The sequence below is a fragment of the Carcharhinus amblyrhynchos genome, chromosome 9 (genome assembly GCF_965287045.1).
Source record: "Carcharhinus amblyrhynchos chromosome 9, sCarAmb.v2.hapA, whole genome shotgun sequence".
Classification (NCBI taxonomy): Eukaryota; Metazoa; Chordata; class Chondrichthyes; order Carcharhiniformes; family Carcharhinidae; genus Carcharhinus; species Carcharhinus amblyrhynchos.
Window position 1 is genome coordinate 103554587 of NC_137332.1, and position 22448 is coordinate 103577034.

The 22448-nt window shown below is 52.9% G+C and overlaps 3 non-coding genes across 3 annotated transcripts; all 3 read right to left on the bottom strand.

The window, feature by feature from the left end:
* Positions 1-5768: 5768 nt before the first annotated feature.
* LOC145348764 (U1 spliceosomal RNA) lies at positions 5769-5932 on the bottom strand. The gene has a single exon (XR_013888004.1). It is a non-coding gene; the product is annotated as a U1 spliceosomal RNA (small nuclear RNA).
* Positions 5933-14111: 8179 nt separating this feature from the next.
* Positions 14112-14275, bottom strand: LOC145348756 (U1 spliceosomal RNA). Its single transcript, XR_013887997.1, has one exon. It is a non-coding gene; the product is annotated as a U1 spliceosomal RNA (small nuclear RNA).
* Positions 14276-21433: 7158 nt separating this feature from the next.
* On the bottom strand, positions 21434-21597 carry LOC145348765 (U1 spliceosomal RNA). The gene has a single exon (XR_013888005.1). It is a non-coding gene; the product is annotated as a U1 spliceosomal RNA (small nuclear RNA).
* Positions 21598-22448: the final 851 nt, after the last annotated feature.

The following is a 22448-nucleotide window of genomic DNA, read 5'->3' on the forward strand; positions in this document are numbered from 1 at the left end:
GACAGGAGGGAGGACAGCACGACTGCAATAACACCATCAAAGGACTGAGTGTTTGGGTTGGTGCCCTCGTCATCTAAAGGTCAGTGGCTGGAGGCGGGGGCGGTGAAGAACATCAAGGCCTTTTCTTTCCATCTACGGTGCAGGGGGGTGGGGCAGGGGGTGGGTGAGGACACCCTGGACTTGCCTCCTTCAGCCCTCCTGGGTGCAAAGGTGAAAGTCCCCCCACCCACTGCCGCTGCCCTCAACATCGACATCCCTTTTCCTTCCTCCTGCCAGGGGCATCAGCCTCCTCAGTGCCCTGTCCCTCGTCCTCCCTCCTGCTCCTCCAACCTCCTCTCTCCCTCTCTAGCTCTTGTGCACCTGAACCCCCCATCCACCCACCCACCCACCCCACCCTCTCTCTGACCCCATCCTGGGCAGAGAGGCCTATTACCTGTCCCACCCTACAACCTGCCCCCTTTCCCACTCCCCTCCCACGGACACACTAGACACCAATACGCTCTGCCATGCATCTGGGCAGTCTCGGGGTGGGCGTAGCAGTCCCCTGATTACCATGATAGCCTCACCAGCATCGCCAGTGGCAGGGCCTTCTACACCCATCTATGCTGGTATGAAGGCGGCCAAAGCCCCACCACTCCCAGGGCCCTGCCACCATTTCAGCTCAATACCAAGCAGCTCAGGGTCAAGTGCTATGCTCACTCTGACATGATAATTGAGGTCTGTGTGAGGGCAATGGCTGGGGTTGACGGCCCATCAGCCAACGTTGCAGCCTCAAAGATGTACGGTGGGGCTGAATTCTTTTTGAAGGCCGAGCAGGTGGTCCACCTCGCCCTGGAAACGGGGCTCATGGTGGGTGGGCCGTTCCTGATGATGGACCCTTTAGAGGCTGACTTAGAGACGGAGAATTCTCTGGGCTTGTAGATGCCCAGGTATCGGGTGGCAGGGTGGGGGGACAGGGGACTTGGAATCACAGGGCGACTGCCCCGAGGAAGTAAGCTGCTCAGTGGTGGGCATGGTGACGCATTTTGCACCAGCGCTTCCCCACACGATGAGATAAGTGGTGCTGGTGGCACTATGCTTCTAACACGAAGGTGATGATAGCCAGCCTCAACATCAGCAGCAGCAGTGAGCCACTCCGCAGGTTCCTGAATTTCTCAGTGCTCGGTGACGGGGAGTATGGTTCCTGCAGGAAACCTATACCGTTCCAGGAGGCGAAGCCCAATGGCTCCGGGAATGGCAGGGTGGCCCCGTGTTTTCAGCTGGCTCCAGGGCCTTCACTTTCGTGGGTCTGGAGGCGGACCGACCAGAATCGACCGCCTTTATATTTTGAGGGCACACGTGTCTGGCAGGTCGTCGGCCTCCATGCGGCAGGTAGTGTGCACGGACCACCACCTGGTGTGGGCGGACTTTATCCTGTCTTGCGGCTGGGGCGGTGGGTATGCGTACTGGTACTATAACACACTGTTGGAGGACGAGCGCTTCCTTGACTTGTTTCGTCGATTCTGGGCCAGCTGGAGAAGGAAATGGGGAGGCTTCCCCTCCTTGAGGCTAAGGTAGGTTATGGGCAAGAGTCACATCTGTACTTTCTATCGGGAGCACACAAAGGGATAGACAAAGAGGTGGGAATCCAAGCTCGAGGAGTTGGAGGAGGAGGTGTTCGAACTGGGGGCACGCCTCAGTCAGCACGATGCGGACCCGGTCCTGCGTCTGGAGTACAGGGAGAAGAAGGGCGCGCTGTGGGACCTGCAATTTGGTGGGTCCCATGGAGCGTATGTGAGGTCACGGCTCCAGTTCCGAGTGGACCTGGACTGCGGCTCCCCCTTCTTCTCCTCACTGGAAAAAGGGCGGGCTAACCATTAGCAGCTCCTTACGCTGCTGGCCGATGATGGTTCCTCCGTCTCAGATCCAGAGGGTATCCGAGCCATTGCCTGGGATTATTTCACCTACTTCTTCTTTCCGGATCCGTCCAGCGAGGATGCCCGCAGAGTTTTGTGGGAGGACCTTCTGCAGGTTAGCCCGGAGGGAATCGGCAGGCTTGAGGCCCCATCAGCCTGGCCAAGCTGACCGGCGCCCCCAGTGGCCTCAGGCGGGGAAAGGCCCCGGGGCTCGATGGGCTGACAATGGAGCTCTTCAGGATGTTCTGGGACGTCCCGGGGAATGACTACCTGGAGGTCCTGGGGGAGAGCGTTGCTTCTGGGGATATGCCCCTTTTGTGGTGCAGATTCATTATTGCTCTGCTGCCCAAGAAAGGCGATCTCCCCCAGCTTAAGAACTCCTCCTCAGCACGGATTACAAGATCTTTGCCGGGGTGATGGCTTCACACCTTGGATCCGTGCTGGACCACATGATCCACCTTGACCAGTCCAATACAGTCCTAGGCTGCTCTATTCATGACAACGTCCATCTGCTCCAAGATCTAATACACCACTCCCAGGGGGCTGGTCTGTCGCGCACCTTCTTGTCATTAGATTAGGAGAAGGTGTTTGACAGGGTGGAGTATGAGTATTTACTCGGAACCCTGCGGGCATTCGGGTTTGGGATGCGTTTTGTCTCCGGATCCGATTACTGTACTCGGCCGCAGAGTGTCTGTTTAAGGTTAATGGGTCTCTGACGGTGCCCGCTCACTTTGGGAGAGGAGTACGGCAGGGCTGCCCCTTGTCTGGCCGACTATTCTATATGCGTGGAGCTGTTCCTGGCCTCTTGTGGAGAAGGTTGTCAGGTTTGGCTCTGCACAGCTTGGACGTAGGGGTGGTCCGTCGGCTTACGCCAATGACGTGCTCCTCGTGCTCACAGACCCGGCTGACCTGCAGAGGACGCGAGAATGCCGGGCGGTGTACTCCGCCGCGTCCTCCGCCAGGTTCAACTGGGCCAAGTGCACCGGATTTCTGGACAAGCTCAGGCCTTTTACTTGGAGCAGTTCCAACCTCCTCTACTTTGGGGCCCATGTCTGCCAGGCCGAGGGACCCTGACTGGAGAACTGGTGGGAGCTGGAGGCCAAAGTCTCCGCCTGCCTGAGTCGATGGACAGGACTGCTCCGAGTGCTGTCCTACAGGGCACGAGTTCTCATCATAAACCAGCCGCTCGCCTCCATGTTGTGCTACCGGCTGGTCGCTTGACCCCTCCCCCTGGCTTTCTCACAAATCTGCAAAAACCCTCATGGTTTCATTTGGGACAACCGACTGCACTGGGTCTCTGCTGCAGTTCTGCATCTCCTGCTTTTGGAGGGCAGTCTAGCTCTCGTGTGCCTTCGCACACAGGTGGTGACCTTCCGCCTCCACCCCCTGCAGAGGTACCTTTACGTGGAGCCTTCTCCACGATGGCGTGCCCTAGCAATGTGCCAGTTGCACGGCCCGAGTTAAGGAGTGCAGCTCCTGCATATCAATCTGGGGCGCGGTTCGAACTCCCTGCAGGAGTTGTCCTGTCTTTTACCAGGACCTCCTCACTATCTGGAACAGGGTCGCCTCGCGTTGCAGCTCTTCCCCGGCAGGAGTAGCGGCTCTCGTGTGAGAGCTGCTGATCAGGAATCCGCTCCTCCAGCCTTATAACTTCAGGAGGCCGACAGAAAGGAGGATTATGGATGCCAGGGTGACCAGGATCTGGGACATGTTGGATGTGGAGGAGCGGACAGGATGAGACCCCACATGCTGGCTGAGCGCATGGGGATGCCTGTCTGGCACAATCCAAAACCATCCAAGACCTTAGGGTGGTCGTGCTTGGCCCCAAAAGTGCACGCGGTCGCGAGGCGGTGCATACGTGTGTTGGGATCCCACCCGAGCAGTCTCTGTGTTCTGACGGAATTCCACATTGGCCCAAAGTCTATGCCCCCCTCCCAGGACAGGTCCACACATCATGAGCCACCTCGGGGAAATGTCCTCCATGCCTTTTTCCAGCGCACGGAGATGTTTCCTGTACGGGCTGCAGCTGCATACCTTCCACTACCACGCCCTCACCTGTCGCCCGGATTCACCTTGGCGGGCCTTGTTGCCGCCGGGCAGCAGAGGTCCAGTGGAGGTCCCTCTACGAAGGGATCCCCCCCAATTGTCTTGGGGGCTTGGGATGGAGGGTGATGCATGTAGCAGTGCCGTACAATTACAGGTCTGGCAGTCTGACAGGCTCCAAAGCTTGCCCCTTCTGTGGCCTTGTGGAGTCCGTGGACCATGCCTATGTTTTGTGCCTTAGGTTGCATTCCCTCTTTGTTTTCCTAAAGAGCTTCTAATGTTCCGTTTGCACTTCAATCCCATACTTCTGAGGAAGTGGGGGGCGGGTCAGGATGGCAACCTCCTCATGAACCTGCTCCTGGGCCTGGCAAAATTTTCCATTAACAAGTCCAAGCAGCGGGTGATCGATGGGGTGGTCCACACCGACTGTCTGCCCGTCTACCACGGAGAGGGAGAATGCAGTGTCCACGGGCACAGTAGATGTCTTCCATGCCCATTGGGCACTGCAGGGGTTGGAGTGCATTATAGACCCTGATAATGACATTATGATTTAACGTTATCCAGGTTGTTCTCCCTTCTTTTTGGGGAGCTGCCCCTTCTACATTATAAAGTAAAAAGTCTGACAACACCAGGTTTTAGTCCAACCTATTTATTTGATAATATACTCACAAGCTTTCGAGGGACACCCTCTTCGTCAGGTGAATGGAGAGTTCTGGCCTCAGACAGAGCATATAAAGCACAGACAGTTTAGAGATTACTGATTAGAATGCGAATCTTTACACCTAACCTGCTGTTCAAGACCTGAAGTGGCTGATAATGTGAGTGGAAGGAGCACTGATCACAGTTTAAAGAGATGTGTATTGTCTCCAGACAGTACAGTAAGTGAGGTTTTGCAAACCCAGGCAAGTCACGGGGGTTACAGATAGTGCGACATGAACCCAAGATCCCTGTTGAGACCGTCCTCATGTGTGTGGAACTTGGCTATCAGTCTCTGTTCAGCGACTCTGCGCTGTCGTGTGTCATGAAGGCCGCCTTGGAGAACGCTTACCCGAAGGTCAGAGGCTGAATGCCCGTGACCACTGAAGTGTTCGCCAACAGGAAGGGAACAGTCTTGCCTGGTGACTGTCGAGCGATGTTCATTCATCCGTTGTCGTAGCGTCTGCATGGTCTCCCCAATGTACCATGCTTCGGGACATCCTTTCTTGCAACGTATCAGGTAGACAATGTTGGCCGAGTTGCAAGAGTATTTACCATGTACCTGGTGGACGGTATTCTCACGTGTGATGATGGTATCCATGTCAATGATCCGGCATGTCTTGCAGAGGTTGCTGTGGCAGGGTTGTGTGGTATTGTGGTCACTGTTCTCCTGAAGGCTGGGTAGTTTGCTGCGAACAATGGTCTGTTTGAGGTTGTGTGGTTGTCTGAAAGCAAGAAGTGGGGGTGTGGGGATAGTCCTTCTACATTATCCCAGAGTTAATTTGAGTTGGTTTATCTGGTTTGCCTTGAAAGAGGCCTAACCTGCACATCTTTGGACTGTGGGGGGAAAGTGGAGCACTGGGAGGAAATGCACACAGACACAGGAAGAATGTACAAAATACAGATGGATAGTGACGCAAACCAGCATTCAAAGCTGGGACCTTGCCACTGTGAGGCAGCAGTGCTAAGCAATCTCACCGCGCAGCATCAGACAATGTGAATATGGGAAGAATAAATAAAATTAAACAAAAAAAAAACAAAAGACACATCTTAAAGCAGCTGAAAGGAAATACTGGGTAACACACAACCCCTTTAAAATGAAAGAAATATAAGCTCTATTTTTAACTAGAGAATCAGGGGAGAGCGCGAACGCAGTCCCCCACTACCACAAATTTTGCAGTCGAGTATCCCGCATTTGGGGACATCGCAGGCGTCAGCACACCCGAAGTGCAATGGGATAGCCTCGTCCTGGGCGAACCACCTGCTTGATCATGGTTTCACCCCTGCCAGGTAAGTATGCTCAAACACTCACAAACACTTCCCCTAGGCATCAATCACTACCTTTCACAGTCATATCTACTCCGTTTCAAAAACACACAAGCCCACCTTTTTATCAATCTATTTGCACTGTCCATATCACTGTTCCTCAGATATTATGATTAATACTGAACATTCCTCTATCTTGAGTACAAAATTCTGCTACTCTCTGCTCTTATTTGCATATTACCCGTAAAAGGAAAACGAACCCCCCCCCCCCCCCGCCCCCGGAAAATGAACGGCCCTCCTGGCAAGTTGGCTGCAGTATGGATAGTCTCCGGCTGGTGGCGCTGTTTCCTCACCTCTGAGGAAGGACGTGACGCAGTAAGAAGTCTCACAACACCAGGTTAAAGTCCAACAGGTTTATTCGGTACAAACGCCACTAGCTTTCAGAGCGCAGAAGGACATGACACTCATTGATAAGTGAAAGGGGGAGTCACGGTGAACCTGGCCACTAAATTTCACAATGCTTTTAGATTGATTCTTTTCATGTGTGCAGACAGATGAACTAACCCAGCAATCCTCGTTAAACCCAAAGGGAAAGGCAGAATTGCTTTAAAACATATACCTGCAAAAAAACCTCACCAGTAGACCACATTTCTAGTGATAACACTGGGAAAATAAAACTTGAGGTCATGAAACGAGATTAACACTTACAGCTAGTGTTGTATCCCCGGAATGTAGAAAGTTGACTGGTGATTCGATTGAAGCTTTCTAAGTTTTAGGAACATAGAAACATTTCCGATTTGATTTAATATTGTCACGTGTATTAACATACAGTGAAAAGTATTGTTTCTTGCGTGCTATACATACTGTTCATAGAAAAGGAAATGAGAGAGTGCAGAATGTAGTGTTACAGTCATAGCTAGGGTGTAGAGAAAGATCAACTTAATGCAAGGTAGGTGCATTCAAGAGTCTGATGGCAGCAGGGAAGAAGCTGTTCTTGAGTTGATTGGTACGTGTCCTCAGACTTTTGTACCTTTTTCCCAAGGTTCGTCCCAAGCAGCTCAGTGATGCAGGACTCTGCTCTACAGGCTGTTTGCAGGGACGGACACCGAGACAAATATCAACTGCTGCTAGAAGGTCATCAACTCGGTGAAGGACGCACTTTGGTCCGCCCGATATTTGATCTTCCAGTTGAAAGAACTGTCCTCGACCGAGTGTTGCAGATTGGCACATTCCAAGGTCCAGGACGTGCTGAGGGACGCGCTGAAGCTTGGGGCAGCCGCCACAAAGGCACAATGGGGAAAGGCCACACTGTAAGGCCTTTTAACGGAGGCAGACCGAGGGCATGGGAACAGCAGAATACCCTCGACCTGCGTAACTGTGTGCCAATCTGAGCAATAACGGAACACAGTAATTTATTGAGTCATGTATATTGCTTTGAGTATTGAAATGTAATGAATGTAATAAATGCAAAAATGTTTTGCTTCTGCACTGTTTGTAATTTAAAGCCATGTAGATTTGCAATAATTTGAGACTTTTATGAATAAAGTATATTTTTGGAAAAAAAAATCTTTTTCCCGAAGGAAGAATGTGGAAGAGAGAATATCCGGTGATGCTGCCGTCAACATCGACATCCCCCCCGCTTCCTCCTGCCAGAAAGGATAGTGCGACTTAGCTTCACCAAAATATAACTCAGACAGCAAACAGTGAGGAGAGTGAGAAAGTGATAACTACAAACCCAGGTTGCACTTTCCATTAGGCTCCAAAGCAGCAACCATCAGCAGCAAGGGCCACTTTTGTGTGCGGCTGCATCAAGCTGTGCGTAGATCCTCGGTACACCAACAGCAAGTGCCACTACTTTTTGAGGTTGTACCTGTCCTGACTGTTGCGAAGGATGGGTCTGGCCACACTGCCACGGAATGCTCCAAGTAGTTGGACTGTGCCGCAGCACCTGTCCTTCGGGGAAAAATTTTTCCGCAAACGCACCTTTGACCACATGGCGATTAAGCAGTAGTCAGCGCGTAACGTCCTCGGGGCCCTGAGAGAAAAGATGGCGGATCCTGTCGGATGATTCCCTGAGCAGACTGTCAGTGTCATCTGACAGAATGCCTCGTTACCAGAACTGACAAACAAGCACCAAGACCTGGCTTGGCTGGTGGTGAGAAGGGCACTCACCGTCAGACCCTTTATGCACGCTTCAGGTCTCAACATCACCACATGCTGCCCTCGAAGCGGCAGCGGGGCTGATAAGACGGTCGCACACCTCCTTGTGGAATGTGCCTATGCAAAGAAAGTCTGGAGTAGGATGCAGTGGTATTTGTCAAGGTTCATCCCGAGCAGCTCGGTGACGCAGGACTCTGTGCTCTATGGGCTGTTTCCGGGGACGCACACCGAGACAAATATCAACTGCTGTTGGAAGGTCATCAACTCGGTGAAGGACGCACTTTGGTCCGCCCAATACTTGCTGATCTTCCAGTTGAAAGAACTGTCCTCGACCGAGTGTTGCAGACTGGCACATTCCAAGGTCCAGGACTACGTGCTGAGGGACGCACTGAAGCTTGGGGCAGCCGCCACAAAGGCACAATGGCGAAAGGCCACACTATAAGGCCATTTAACAGAGGCAGACCGAGGGCCCGGGAACTGCAGAATACCCTCGACCTGTGTAACTGTGTGCCAATCTGAGAAATAACGGCACACAATAAAATTTGAGGCATGTATACAGATTTAAGTTTTGAAATGTTGTGACTACAATTTGTGTAGAACTGTAAAAAAGATTTAATTCTGTACTGTGTGGTACTCATAGAAATGTAGATTTGCAATGGTTTATTTGAGATTTTTATGAATAAAGTATATTTTTAGAGAAAAAAAACCCATCAGCAGCAAGGGGATGTAGCTGAGACCCAGGTTCAATCCCCGGCATCTCCACTTTTGCGGAGGGGTCGAATGGGCTTTATTTGGTCTGTATGTACTTGATGGAGAGTCTGTTCTCTGAGGTGTAGTCGGGGAGCGGCTATGATAAGATCAGTAACAAGCTCAGTCAACATAAAGAAGCGTGGAATGGTTTCCCTTCAGAAACCAATGACCCAGCCCCAATCTCCACAATACACTTGGGTTGGGTTGCTGGAAGGACCTGTTAGCCATCGATAGGTTGCAGTTGAGTGTGTGGCTTCAGTGAGAGCCATTGCTGCTGCTCCACGGAAAAGTCGTGACGAGGATTTCCCCTGCAAGATTGTTGAGTTTCCAACCAGAAAAAAGGAGAAGGAGCCGCCATCGCCTGCCTGCCATCCTGCCACAGGAGAACGCTCTCTCCCTGGAGGGAGAGAGACAGTTTCTTTCTTTCCATTGACAGGAGGGAGGACAGCACGACCGCAATAACACCATCAAAGGACTGAGTGTTTGGGTTGGTGCCCTCGTCATCTAAAGGTCAGTGGCTGGAGGCGGGGGCGGCGAAGAACATCAAGGCCTTTTCTTTCCAACTACGGTGCAGGGGGGTGGGGCAGGGGGTGGGTGAGGACACCCTGGACTTGCCTCCTTCAGCCCTCCTGGGTGCAAAGGTGAAAGTCCCCCCGCCCACTGCCGCTGCCCTCAACATCGACATTCCTTTTCCTTGCTCCTGCCAGGGGCATCAGCCTCCTCAGTGCCCTGTCCCTCGTCCTCCCTCCTGCTCCTCCAACCTCCTCTCTCCCTCTCTAGCTCTTGTGCACCTGAACCCCCCATCCATCCACCCACCCACCCACCCCACCCTCTCTCTGACCCCATCCTGACACCTGGGCAGAGAGGCCTATTACCTGTCCCACCCTACAACCCGCCACCTTTCCCACTCCCCTCCCAAGGACACACTAGACACCAATACGCTCTGCCATGCATCTGGGCAGTCTCGGGGTGGGCGTAGCAGTCCCCTGATTACCATGATAACCTCACCAGCATCGCCAGTGGCAGGGCCTTCTACACCCATCTATGCTGGTATGAAGGCGGCCAAAGCCCCACCACTCCCAGGGCCCTGCCACCATTTCAGCTCAATACCAAGCAGCTCAGGGTCAAGTGCTATGCTCACTCTGACATGATAATTGAGGTCTGTGTGAGGGCAATGGCTGGGGTTGACAGCCCATCAGCCAACGTTGCAGCCTCAAAGATGTACGGTGGGGCTGAATTCTTTTTGAAGGCCGAGCAGGTGGTCCACCTCGCCCTGGAAACGGGGCTCATGGTGGGTGGGCCGTTCCTGATGATGGACCCTTTAGAGGCTGACTTAGAGACGGAGGATTCTCTGGGTTTGTGGATGCCCAGGTATCGGGTGGCAGGGTGGGGGGACAGGGGACTTGGAATCACAGGGCGACTGCCCTGAGGAAGTAAGCTGCTCAGTGGTGGGCATGGGGATAAATTTTAGAGTCTGACTGGAGTGAGGCGGGAGACTCCCTTGGTTCCCCCCCCCCCACCGAGTCGCTCCTCATCCTCTCTGGGGAACTCAGAGCTTTTCAGCGAGACCACCTTGGTCGCCCTCACAGCGTCCACTATACCTCAACCGTTGGACAGACCTGGCACTGCTCATTATTTCAGCCAGGCCCAGAGCGGCAATGGATACTGGAGTTCCTCTACGGGCTCGTGGGGAATGGACTGACGCATTTTGCACCAGCGCTTCCCCACACGATGAGATAAGTGGTGCTGGTGGCACTATGCTTCTAACACGAAGGTGATGATAGCCAGCCTCAACATCAGCAGCAGCAGTGAGCCACTCCGCAGGTTCCTGAATTTCTCAGTGCTCGGTGACGGGGAGTATGGTTCCTGCAGGAAACCTATACCGTTCCAGGAGACGAAGCCCAATGGCTCCGGGAATGGCAGGGTGGCCCCGTGTTTTCAGCTGGCTCCAGGGCCTTCACTTTCGTGGGTCTGGAGGCGGACCGTCCGGAATCGACGGCCTTTATATTTTGAGGGCGCACGTGTCTGGCAGGTCGTCGGCCTCCATGCGGCAGGTAGTGTGCACGGACCACCACCTGGTGAGGGTGGACTTTGTCCTGTCTTGCGGCCGGGGCGGGGGGTATGCGTACTGGTACTATAACACACTGTTGGAGGACAAGCGCTTCCTTGACTTGTTTCGTCGATTCTGGGCCAGCTGGAGAAGGAAATGGGGAGGCTTCCCCTCCTTGAGGCTAAGGTAGGTTATGGGCAAGAGTCACATCCGTACTTTTTATCGGGAGCACACAAAGGGATAGACAAAGAGGTGGGAATCCAAGCTCGAGGAGTTGGAGAAGGAGGTGTTCGAACTGGATGCATGTTAGTCAGCACGATGCGGACCTGGTCCTGCGTCTGGAGTACAGGGAGAAGAAGGGCGCGCTGTGGGACCTGCAATTTGGTGGGTCCCATGGAGCGTATGTGAGGTCACGGCTCCAGTTCCGAGTGGACCTGGGCTGCGGCTCCCCCTTCTTCTCCTCACTGGAAAAAGGGCGGGCTAACCATTAGCAGCTCCTTTCGCTGCTGGCCGATGATGGTTCCTCCGTCTCAGATCCAGAGGGTATCCGAGCCATTGCCTGGGATTATTTCACCTACTTCTTCTTTCCGGATCCGTCCAGCGAGGATGCCCGCAGAGTTTTGTGGGAGGACCTTCTGCAGGTTAGCCTGGAGGGAATCGGCAGGCTTGAGGCCCCATCAGCCTGGCCAAGCTGACCGGCGCCCCCAGTGGCCTCAGGCGGGGAAAGGCCCCGGGGCTCGGTGGGCTGACAATGGAGCTCTTCAGGATGTTCTGGGACGTCCCGGGGAATGACTACTTGGAGGTCCTGGGGGAGAGCGTTGCTTCTGGGGATATGTCCCTTTTGTGGTGCAGATTCATTATTGCTCTGCTGCCCAAGAAAGGCGATCTCCCCCAGCTTAAGAACTCCTCCTCAGCACGGATTACAAGATCTTTGCCGGGGTGATAGCTTCACACCTTGGATCCGTGCTGGACCACATGATCCACCTTGACCAGTCCAATACAGTCCTAGGCTGCTCTATTCATGACAACGTCCATCTGCTCCAAGACCTAATACACCACTCCCAGGGGGCTGGTCTGTCGCGCACCTTCTTGTCATTAGATTAGGAGAAGGTGTTTGACAGGGTGGAGTATGAGTATTTACTCGGAACCCTGCGGGCATTTGGGTTTGGGATGCGTTTTGTCTCCGGATCCGATTACTGTACTCGGCCGCAGAGTGTCTGATTAAGGTTAATGGGTCTCTGACGGTGCCAGCTCACTTTGGGAGAGGAGTACGGCAGGGCTGCCCCTTGTCTGGCCGACTATTCTATATGCGTGGAGCTGTTCCTGTGCCTCTTGCGGAGAAGGTAGTTGGTTTTGGCTCTGCACAGCTTGGGCGTAGGGATGGTCCTGTCGGCTTACGCCAATGACGTGCTCCTCGTGTTCACAGACCCGGCTGACCTGCGGAGGATGCGAGAATGCCGGGCGGTGTACTCCGCCGCGTCCTCCGCCAGGATCAACTGGGCCAAGTGCATCGGATTTCTGGACAAGCTCAGGCCTTTTACTTGGTAGCAGTTCCAACCTCCTCTACTTTGGGGCCCGTGTCTGCCAGGCCGAGGGACCCTGACCGGAGAACTGGTGGGAGCTGGAGGCCAAAGACTCCGCCTGCCTGAGTCGATGGACAGGACTGCTCCGAGTGCTGTCCTACAGGGCACGAGTTCTCATCATAAACCAGCCGCTCGCCTCCATGTTGTGCTACCGGCTGTTCGCTTTGACCCCTCCCCCTGGCTTTCTCACAAATCTGCAAAAACCCTCATGGTTTCATTTGGGACAACCGACTGCACTGGGTCTCTGCTGCAGTTCTGCATCTCCTGCTTTTGGAGGGCAGTCTAGCTCTCGTGTGCCTTCGCACACAGGTGGTGACCTTCCGCCTCCACCCCCTGCAGAGGTACCTTTACGTGGGGCCTTCTCCACGATGGCGTGCCCTAGCAATGTGCCAGTTGCACGGCCCGAGTTAAGGAGTGCAGCTCCTGCATATCAATCTGGGGCGCGGTTCGAACTCCCTGCAGGAGTTGTCCCATCTTTTACCAGGACCTCCTCACTGTCTGGAACAGGGTCGCCTCGCGATGCAGCTCTTCCCCGTCAGGAGTAGCGGCTCTCGTGTGAGAGCTGCTGATCAGGAATCCGCTCCTCCAGCCTTATAACTTCAGGAGGCCGACAGAAAGGAGGATTATAGATGTCCTCCATGCCTTTTTCCAGCGCACGGAGATGTTTCCTGTACGGGCTGCAGCTGCACACCTTCCACTACCACGCCCTCACCTGTCGCCCGGATTCACCTTGGCGGGCCTTGTTGCTGCCAGGCAGCAGAGGTCCCTCTACGAAGGGATCCCCCCCAATTGTCCTGGGGGCCTGGGATGGAGGGTGATGCATGTAGCAGTGCCGTACAATCACAGGTCTGGCAGTCTGACAGGCTCCAAAGCTTGCCCCTTCTGTGGCCTTGCGGAGTCCGTGGACCACGCCTACGTTTTGTGCCTTAGGTTGCATTCCCTCTTTGTTTTCCTAAAGAGCTTCTAATGTTCCGTTTGCACTTCAATCCCATACTTCTGAGGAAGTGGGGGGCGAGTCAGGATGGCAACCTCCTCATGAACCTGCTCCTGGGCCTGGCAAAATTTTCCATTAACAAGTCCAAGCAGCGGGTGATCGATGGGGTGGTCCACAACGACTGTCTGCCCGACTACCACGGAGAGGGAGAATGCAGTGTCCACGGGCACAGTAGATGTCTTCCATGCCCATTGGGCACTGCAGAGGTTGGAGTGCATTATAGACCCCGATAACGACATTATGATTTAACGTTTTAAGTTTCTATCCAGGTTGTTCTCCCTTCTTTTTGGGGAGCTGCCCCTTCTACATTATCCCAGAGTTAATTTGAGTTGGTTTATTTGGTTTGCCTTGAAAGAGGCCTAACCTGCACATCTTTGGACTGTGGGGGGGAAAGTGGAGCACCGGGAGGAAATGCACACAGACACAGGAAGAATGTACAAACTACAGACGGATAGTGACGCAAACGAGGATACAAAGCTGGGACCTTGCCACTGTGAGGCAGCAGTGCTAAGCAATCTCACCGCGCAGCAGACAATGTGAATGTGACAAGAATAAATAAAGTTAACCAAAAAAAAACAAACGACACATCTTAAAGCAGTTGAAAGGAAATGCTGGGTAACACACAACCCCTTTAAAATGAAATAAATATAAGCTCTATTTTTAAATTAGAGAATCAGGGGAGAGCGCGAACGCAGTCCCCCACTACCACAAATTTTGCAGTCGAGTATCCCGCATTTGGGGACATCGCAGGCGTCAGCACACCCGAAGTGCAATGGGATAGCCTCATCCTGGGCGAACCACCTGCTTGATCATGGTTTCACCCCTGCCAGGTAAGTATGCTCAAACACTCACAAACACTTCCCCTAGGCATCAATCACTACCTTTCACAGTCATATCTACTCCGTTTCAAAAACACACAAGCCCACCTTTTTATCAATCTATTTGCACTGTCCATATCACTGTTCCTCAGATATTATGATTAATACTGAACATTCCTCTATCTTGAGTACAAAATTCTGCTACTCTCTGCTCTTATTTGCATATTACCCGTAAAAGGAAAACGAACACCACCCCCCCCCGCCCCAGAAAATGAACGGCCCTCCTGGCAAGTTGGCTGCAGTATGGATAGTCTCCGGCTGGTGGCGCTGTTTCCTCACCTCTGAGGAAGGACGTGACGCAGTAGGAAGTCTCACAACACCAGGTTAAAGTCCAACAGGTTTATTCAGTAGAAGCGCCACTAGCTTTCAGAACGCAGAAGGACATGACACTCATTGATAAGTCAAAGGGGGAGTCACGGTGAACCTGGCCACTAAATTTCACACTGGTTTTAGATTGATTCTTTTCAAGTGTGCAGACAGATGAACTAACCCAGCAATCCTCGTTAAACCCAAAGGGAAAGGCAGAATTGCTTTAAAACATATACCTGCAAAAAAAAACCCCACCAGTTGACCACATTTCTAGTGATAACGCTGGGGAAAATGAAACTCGAGGTCATGAAACAAGATTAACACTTACAGCTAGTGTTGTATCCCCTGGAATGTAGAAAGTTGACTGGTGATTCGATTGAAGCTTTCTAAGTTTTAGGAACATAGAAATATTTTTGATTTGATTTAATATTGTCACATATATTAACATACAGTGTAAAGTATTGTTTCTTGCGTGCTATACATACTGTTCATAGAAAAGGAAATGAGAGAGTGCAGAATGTAGTGTTACAGTCATAGCTAGGGTGTAGAGAAAGATCAACTTAATGCAAGGCAGGTGCATTCAAGAGTCTGATGGCAGCAGGGAAGAAGCTGTTCTTGAGTCGATTGGTACGTGTCCTCAGACTTTTGTACCTTTTTCCCAAGGTTCGTCCCGAGCAGCTCAGTGACGCAGGACTCTGCTCTACAGGCTGTTTCCAGGGATGGACACCGAGACAAATATCAACTGCTGCTAGAAGGTCATCAACTCGGTGAAGGACGCACTTTGGTCTGCCCGATATTTGATCTTCCAGCTGAAAGAACTGTCCGAGTGTTGCAGACCGGCACATTACAAGGTCCAGGACTACGTGCTGAGGGACGCGCCGAAGCTTGGGGCAGCCGCCACAAAGGCACAATGGGGAAAGGCCACACTGTAAGGCCTTTTAACAGAGGCAGACCGAGGGCACGGGAACAGCAGAATACCCTCGACCTGTGTAACTGTGTGCCAATCTGAGAAATAACGGCACACAATAAAATTTGAGGCATGTATATAGTTTTAAGTTTTGAAATGTTATGACTACAATTTGTGTAGAACTGTAAAAAAAGATTTAATTCTGTACTGTGTGGTACTCATAGAAATGTAGATTTGCAATGGTCATTTGAGATTTTTATGAATAAAGTATATTTTTAGAGAAAAGAAACCCATCAGCAGCAAGGGGATGTAGCTGAGACCCAGGTTCAATCCCCGGCATCTCCACTTTTGCGGAGGGGTCGAATGGGCTTTATTTGGTCTGTATGTACTTGATGGAGAGTCTGTTCTCTGAGGTGTAGTCGGGGAGCGGCTATGATAAGATCAGTAACAAGCTCAGTCGAAATAAAGAAGCGTGGAATGGTTTCCCTTCAGAAACCAATGACCCAGCCCCAATCTCCACAATACACTTGGGTTGGGTTGCTGGAAGGACCTGTTAGCCATCGATAGGTTGCAGTTGAGTGTGTGGCTTCAGTGAGAGCCATTGCTGCTGCTCCATGGAAAGGTCGTGACGAGGATTTCCCCTGCAAGATTGTTGAGTTTCCAACCAGAAAAAAGGAGAAGGAGCCGCCATCGCCTGCCTGCCATCCTGCCACGGGAGAGAGACAGTTTCTTTCTTTCCATTGACAGGAGGGAGGACAGCACGACTGCAATAACACCATCAAAGGACTGAGTGTTTGGGTTGGTGCCCTCGTCATCTAAAGGTCAGTGGCTGGAGGTGGGGGCGGCGAAGAACATCAAGGCCTTTTCTTTCCATCTATGGTGCAGGGGGGTGGGGCAGGGGGTGGGTGAGGACACCCTGGACTTGCCTCCTTCAGCCCTCCTGGGTGCAAAGGTGAAAGTCCCCCCACCCACTGCCGCTGCCCTCAACATCGACATCCCTTTTCCTTCCTCCTGCCAGGGGCATCGGCCTCCTCAGTGCCCTGTCCCTCGTCCTCCCTCCTGCTCCTCCAACCTCCTCTCTCCCTCTCTAGCTCTTGTGCACCTGAACCCCCCATCCACCCACCCACCCACCCCACCCTCTCTCTGACCCCATCCTGACTCCTGGGCAGAGAGGCCTATTACCTGTCCCACCCTACAACCCGCCACCTTTCCCACTCCCCTCCCAAGGACACACTAGACACCAATACGCTCTGCCATGCATCTGGGCAGTCTCGGGGTGGGCGTAGCAGTCCCCTGATTACCGTGATAGCCTCACCAGCATCGCCAGTAGCAGGGCCTTCTACACCCATCTATGCAGGTATGAAGGCGGCCAAAGCCCCACCACTCCCATGGCCCTGCCACCATTTCAGCTCAATACCAAGCAGCTCAGGGTCAAGTGCTATGCTCACTCTGACATGATAATTGAGGTCCGTGTGAGGGCAATGGCTGGGGTTGACGGCCCATCAGCCAACGTTGCAGCCTCAAAGATGTACGGTGGGGCTGAATTCTTTTTGAAGGCCAAGCAGGTGGTCCACCTCGCCCTGGAAACGGGGCTCATGGTGGGTGGGCCGTTCCTGATGATGGACCCTTTAGAGGCTGACTTAGAGACGGAGGATTCTCTGGGCTTGTAGATGCCCAGGTATCGGGTGGCAGGGTGGGGGGACAGGGGACTTGGAATCACAGGGCGACTGCCCTGAGGAAGTAAGCTGCTCAGTGGTGGGCATGGGGATAAATTTTAGAGTCTGACTGGAGTGAGGCGGGAGACTCCCTTGGTTCCCCGCCCCCCCCACCGAGTCGCTCCTCATCCTCTCTGGGGAACTCAGAGCTTTTCTGCGAGACCACTTTGGTCGCCCTCACAGCGTCCACTATACCTCAACCGTTGGACAGACCTGGCACTGCTCATTGGGCCTGGCTGAAATAGAGCGGCAATGGATACTGGAGTTCCTCTACGGGCTCGTGGGGAATGGACTGACACATTTTGCACCAGCGCTTCCCCACACGATGAGATAAGTGGTGCTGGTGGCACTATGCTTCTAACACGAAGGTGATGATAGCCAGCCTCAACATCAGCAGCAGCAGTGAGCCACTCCGCAGGTTCCTGAATTTCTCAGTGCTCGGTGACGGGGAGTATGGTTCCTGCAGGAAACCTATACCGTTCCAGGAGGCGAAGCCCAATGGCTCTGGGAATGGCAGGGTGGCCCCGTGTTTTCAGCTGGCTCCAGGGCCTTCACTTTCGTGGGTCTGGAGGCGGACCGACCAGAATCGACCGCCTTTATATTTTGAGGGCACACGTGTCTGGCAGGTCGTCGGCCTCCATGCGGCAGGTAGTGTGCATGGACCACCACCTGGTGTGGGCGGACTTTATCCTGTCTTGCGGCTGGGGCGGTGGGTATGCGTACTGGTACTATAACACACTGTTGGAGGACGAGCGCTTCCTTGACTTGTTTCGTCGATTCTGGGCCAGCTGGAGAAGGAAATGGGGAGGCTTCCCCTCCTTGAGACTAAGGTAGGTTATGGGCAAGAGTCACATCCGTACTTTCTATCAGGAGCACAGAAAGGGTTAGACAAAGAGGTGGGAATCCAAGCTTGAGGAGTTGGAGGAGGAGGTGTTCGAACTGGGGGCACGCCTCAGTCAGCACGATGCGGACCCGGTCCTGCGTCTGGAGTACAGGGAGAAGAAGGGCGCGCTGTGGGACCTGCAATTTGGTGGGTCCCATGGAGCGTATGTGAGGTCACGGCTCCAGTTCCGAGTGGACCTGGACTGCGGCTCCCCCTTCTTCTCCTCACTGGAAAAAGGGCAGGCTAAAAATTAGCAGCTCCTTTCGCTGCTGGCCGATGATGGTTCCTCCGTCTCAGATCCAGAGGGTATCCGAGCCATTGCCTGGGATTATTTCACCTACGTCTTCTTTCCGGATCCGTCCAGCGAGGATGCCCGCAGAGTTTTGTGGGAGGACCTTCCGCAGGTTAGCCCAGAGGGAATCGGCAGGCTTGAGGCCCCATCAGCCTGGCCAAGCTGACCGGCGCCCCCAGTGGCCTCAGGCAGGGAAAGGCCCCGGGGCTCGATGGGCTGACAATGGAGCTCTTCAGGATGTTCTGGGACGTCCCGGGGAATGACTACCTGGAGGTCCTGGGGGAGACTGTTGCTACTGGGGATATGCCCCTTTTGTGGTGCAGATTCATTATTGCTCTGCTGCCCAAGAAAGGCGATCTCCCCCAGCTTAAGAACTCCTCCTCAGCACGGATTACAAGATCTTTGCCGGGGTGATAGCTTCACACCTTGGATCCGTGCTGGACCACATGATCCACCTTGACCAGTCCAATACAGTCCTAGGCTGCTCTATTCATGACAACGTCCATCTGCTCCAAGACCTAATACACCACTCCCAGGGGGCTGGTCTGTCGCGCACCTTCTTGTCATTAGATTAGGAGAAGGCATTTGACAGGGTGGAGTATGAGTATTTACTCGGAACTCTGCAGGCATTTGGGTTTGGGATGCGTTTTGTCTCCGGATCCGATTACTGTACTCGGCCACAGAGTGTCTGATTAACGTTAACGAGTCTCTGACGGTGCCAGCTCACTTTGGGAGAGGAGTACGGCAGGGCTGCCCCTTGTCTGGCCGACTATTCTATACGCGTGGAGCTGTTCCTGTGCCTCTTGCGGAGAAGGTAGTTGGATTTGGCTCTGCACAGCTTGGGCGTAGGGGTGGTCCTGTCGGCTTACGCCAATGACGTGCTCCTCGTATTCACAGACCTGGCTGACCTGCAGAGGATGCGAGAATGCCAGGCGGTGTACTCCACCGCGTCCTCCGCCAGGTTCAACTGGGCCAAGTGCACTGGATTTCTGAACAAGCTCAGGCCTTTTACTTGGAGCAGTTCCAACCTCCTCTACTTTGGGGCCCGTGTCTGCCCAGCCGAGGGACCCTGACCAGAGAACTGGTGGGAGCTGGAGGCCAAAGTCTCCGCCTGCCTGAGTCGATGGACAGGACTGCTCCGAGTGCTGTCCTACAGGGCACAAGTTCTCATCATAAACCAGCCGCTCGCCTCCATGTTGTGCTACTGGCTGGTCGCTTTGACCCCTCCCCCGGCTTTCTCACAAATCTGCAAAAACCCTCATGGTTTCATTTGGGACAACCGACTGCACTGGGTCTCTGCTGCAGTTCTGTATCTCCTGCTTTCGGAGGGCAGTCAAGCTCTCGTGTGCCTTCGCACACAGGTGGTGACCTTCTGCGTCCGCACCCTGCAGAGGTACCTTTACGTGGAGCCTTCTCCACGATGGCGTGCCCTAGCAATGTGCCAGTTGCACGGCCCGAGTTAAGGAGTGCAGCTCCTGCATATCAATCTGGGGCGCGGTTCGAACTCCCTGCAGGAGTTGTCCCGTCTTTTACCAGGACCTCCTCACTATCTGGAACAGGGTCGCCTCGCGATGCAGCTCTTCCCCGGCAGGAGTAGCGGCTCTCGTGTGAGAGCTGCTGATCAGGAATCCGCTCCTCCAGCCTTATAACTTCCGGAGGCTGGCAGAAAGGAGGATTATGGATGCCAGGGTGACCAGGATCTGGGACATGTTCGATGTGGAACGGACAGGATGAGACCCCACATGTTGGCTGAGCGCATGGGGATGCCCGTCTGGCACAATCCAAAACCGTCCAAGATCTTAGGGCGGTCGTGCTCAGCCCTGAAAATGCACGTGGTCACGAGGCAGTGCATACGTGTGTTGGGATCCCACCCGAGCAGTCTCCGTGTTCTGACGGAATTCCACATTGGGCCAAAGTCTATGCCCCCCTCCCGGGACAGGTCCGCACAGCATGAGCCACCTCGGGGAAATGTCCTCCGTGCCTTTTTCCAGCGCACGGAGATGTTTCCTGTACGGGCTGCAGTTGCACACCTTCCACTACCACGCCCTCACCTGTCGCCCGGATTCACCTTGGCGGGCCTTGTTGCTGCCGGGCAGCAGAGGTCCCCAGTGGAGGTCCCTCTACGGAGGGATCCCCCCCAATTGTCTTGGGGGCCTGGGCTGGAGGGTGATGCATGCAGCAGTGCCGTACAATCATAGGTTTCGCAGTCTGACAGGCTCCAAAGCTTGCCCCTTCTGTGGCCTTGTGGAGTCCGTGGACCACACCTATGTTTTGTGCCTTAAGCTGCATTCCCTTTTTGTTTTCCTAAAGAGTGTCTTCTTAATGTTCTGTTTGCACTTCAATCCCATACTTCTGAGGAAGTGGGGGGCAGGTCAGGATGGCAACCTCCTCATGAACCTGCTTCTGGGCCTGGCAAAATTTTCCATTAACAAGTCCAGGCAGCGGGCGATCAATGGGGTGGCCCACACAGACTGTCTGCCCGTCTACCACGGAGAGGGAGAATGCAGTGTCCACAGGCACAGTAGATGCCTTCCATGCCCATTGGGCACTGCAGGAGTTGAAGTGCATTATAGACCCCGATAACGACATTATGATTTAACGTTTCAAGTTTCTATCCAAGTTGTTCTCCCTTCTTTTTGGGGAGCTGCCCCTTCTACATTATCCCAGAGTTAATTTGAGCTGGCATATTTGGTTTGCCTTCAAAAAGGCCTAACCTGCACATCTTTGGACTGTGGGGGGAAAGTGGAGCACCGGGAGGAAATGCATACAGACACAGGAAGAATGTACAAACTACAGACGGATAGTGACGCAAACCAGCATTCAAAGCTGGGACCCTGCCGCTGTGAGGCAGCAGTGCTAAGCAATCTCACCGCGCAGCATCAGACAATGTGAGTGTAACAAGAATAAATAAAACAAAAAAAAAAGACACATTTTAAAGCAGCTGAAAGCAAATACTGGGTAACACACAACCCCTTTAGAATAAAAAAAAGCTCTATTTTTAAATTAGAGAATCAGGGGAGAGCGCGAACGCAGTCCCCCACTACCACAAATTTTGCAGTCGAGTATCCCGCATTTGGGGACATCGCAGGCGTCAGCACACCCGAAGTGCAATGGGATAGCCTCGTCCTGGGCGAACCACCTGCTTGATCATGGTTTCACCCCTGCCAGGTAAGTATGCTCAAACACTCACAAACACTTCCCCTAGGCATCAATCACTACCTTTCACAGTCATATCTACTCCGTTTCAAAAACACACAAGCCCACCTTTTTATCAATCTATTTGCACTGTCCATATCACTGTTCCTCAGATATTATGATTAATACTGAACATTCCTCTATCTTGAGTACAAAATTCTGCTACTCTCTGCTCTTATTTGCATATTACCCGTAAAAGGAAAACGAACACCACCCCCCCCCCCGCCCCCCCGGAAAATGAACGGCCCTCCTGGCAAGTTGGCTGCAGTATGGATAGTCTCCGGCTGGTGGCGCTGTTTCCTCACCTCTGAGGAAGGACGTGACGCAGTAGGAAATCTCACAACACCAGGTTAAAGTCCAACAGGTTTATTCAGTACAAAAGCCACTCGCTTTCAGAACGCAGAAGGACATGACACTCATTGATAAGTCAAAGGGGGAGTCATGGTGAACCTGACCACTAAATTTCACATTGCTTTTAGATTGATTCTTTTCATGTGTGCAGACAGATGAACTAACCCAGCAAACCTCGTTAAACCCAAAGGGAAAAGCAGAATTGCTTTAAAACATATACCTGCAAAAAAACCTCACCAGTTGACCACATTTCTAGTGATAACACTGGGGAAAATATAACTTGAGGTCATGAAACGAGATTAACACTTGCAGCTAGTGTTGTATCCCCTGGAATGTAGAAAGTTGACTGGTGATTCGATTGAAGCTTTCTAAGTTTTAGGAACATAGAAACATTTCCGATTTGATTTAATATTGTCACGTGTATTAACATACAGTGAAAAGTTTTTTTTTGCGCGCTATACATACTGTTCATAGAAAAGGA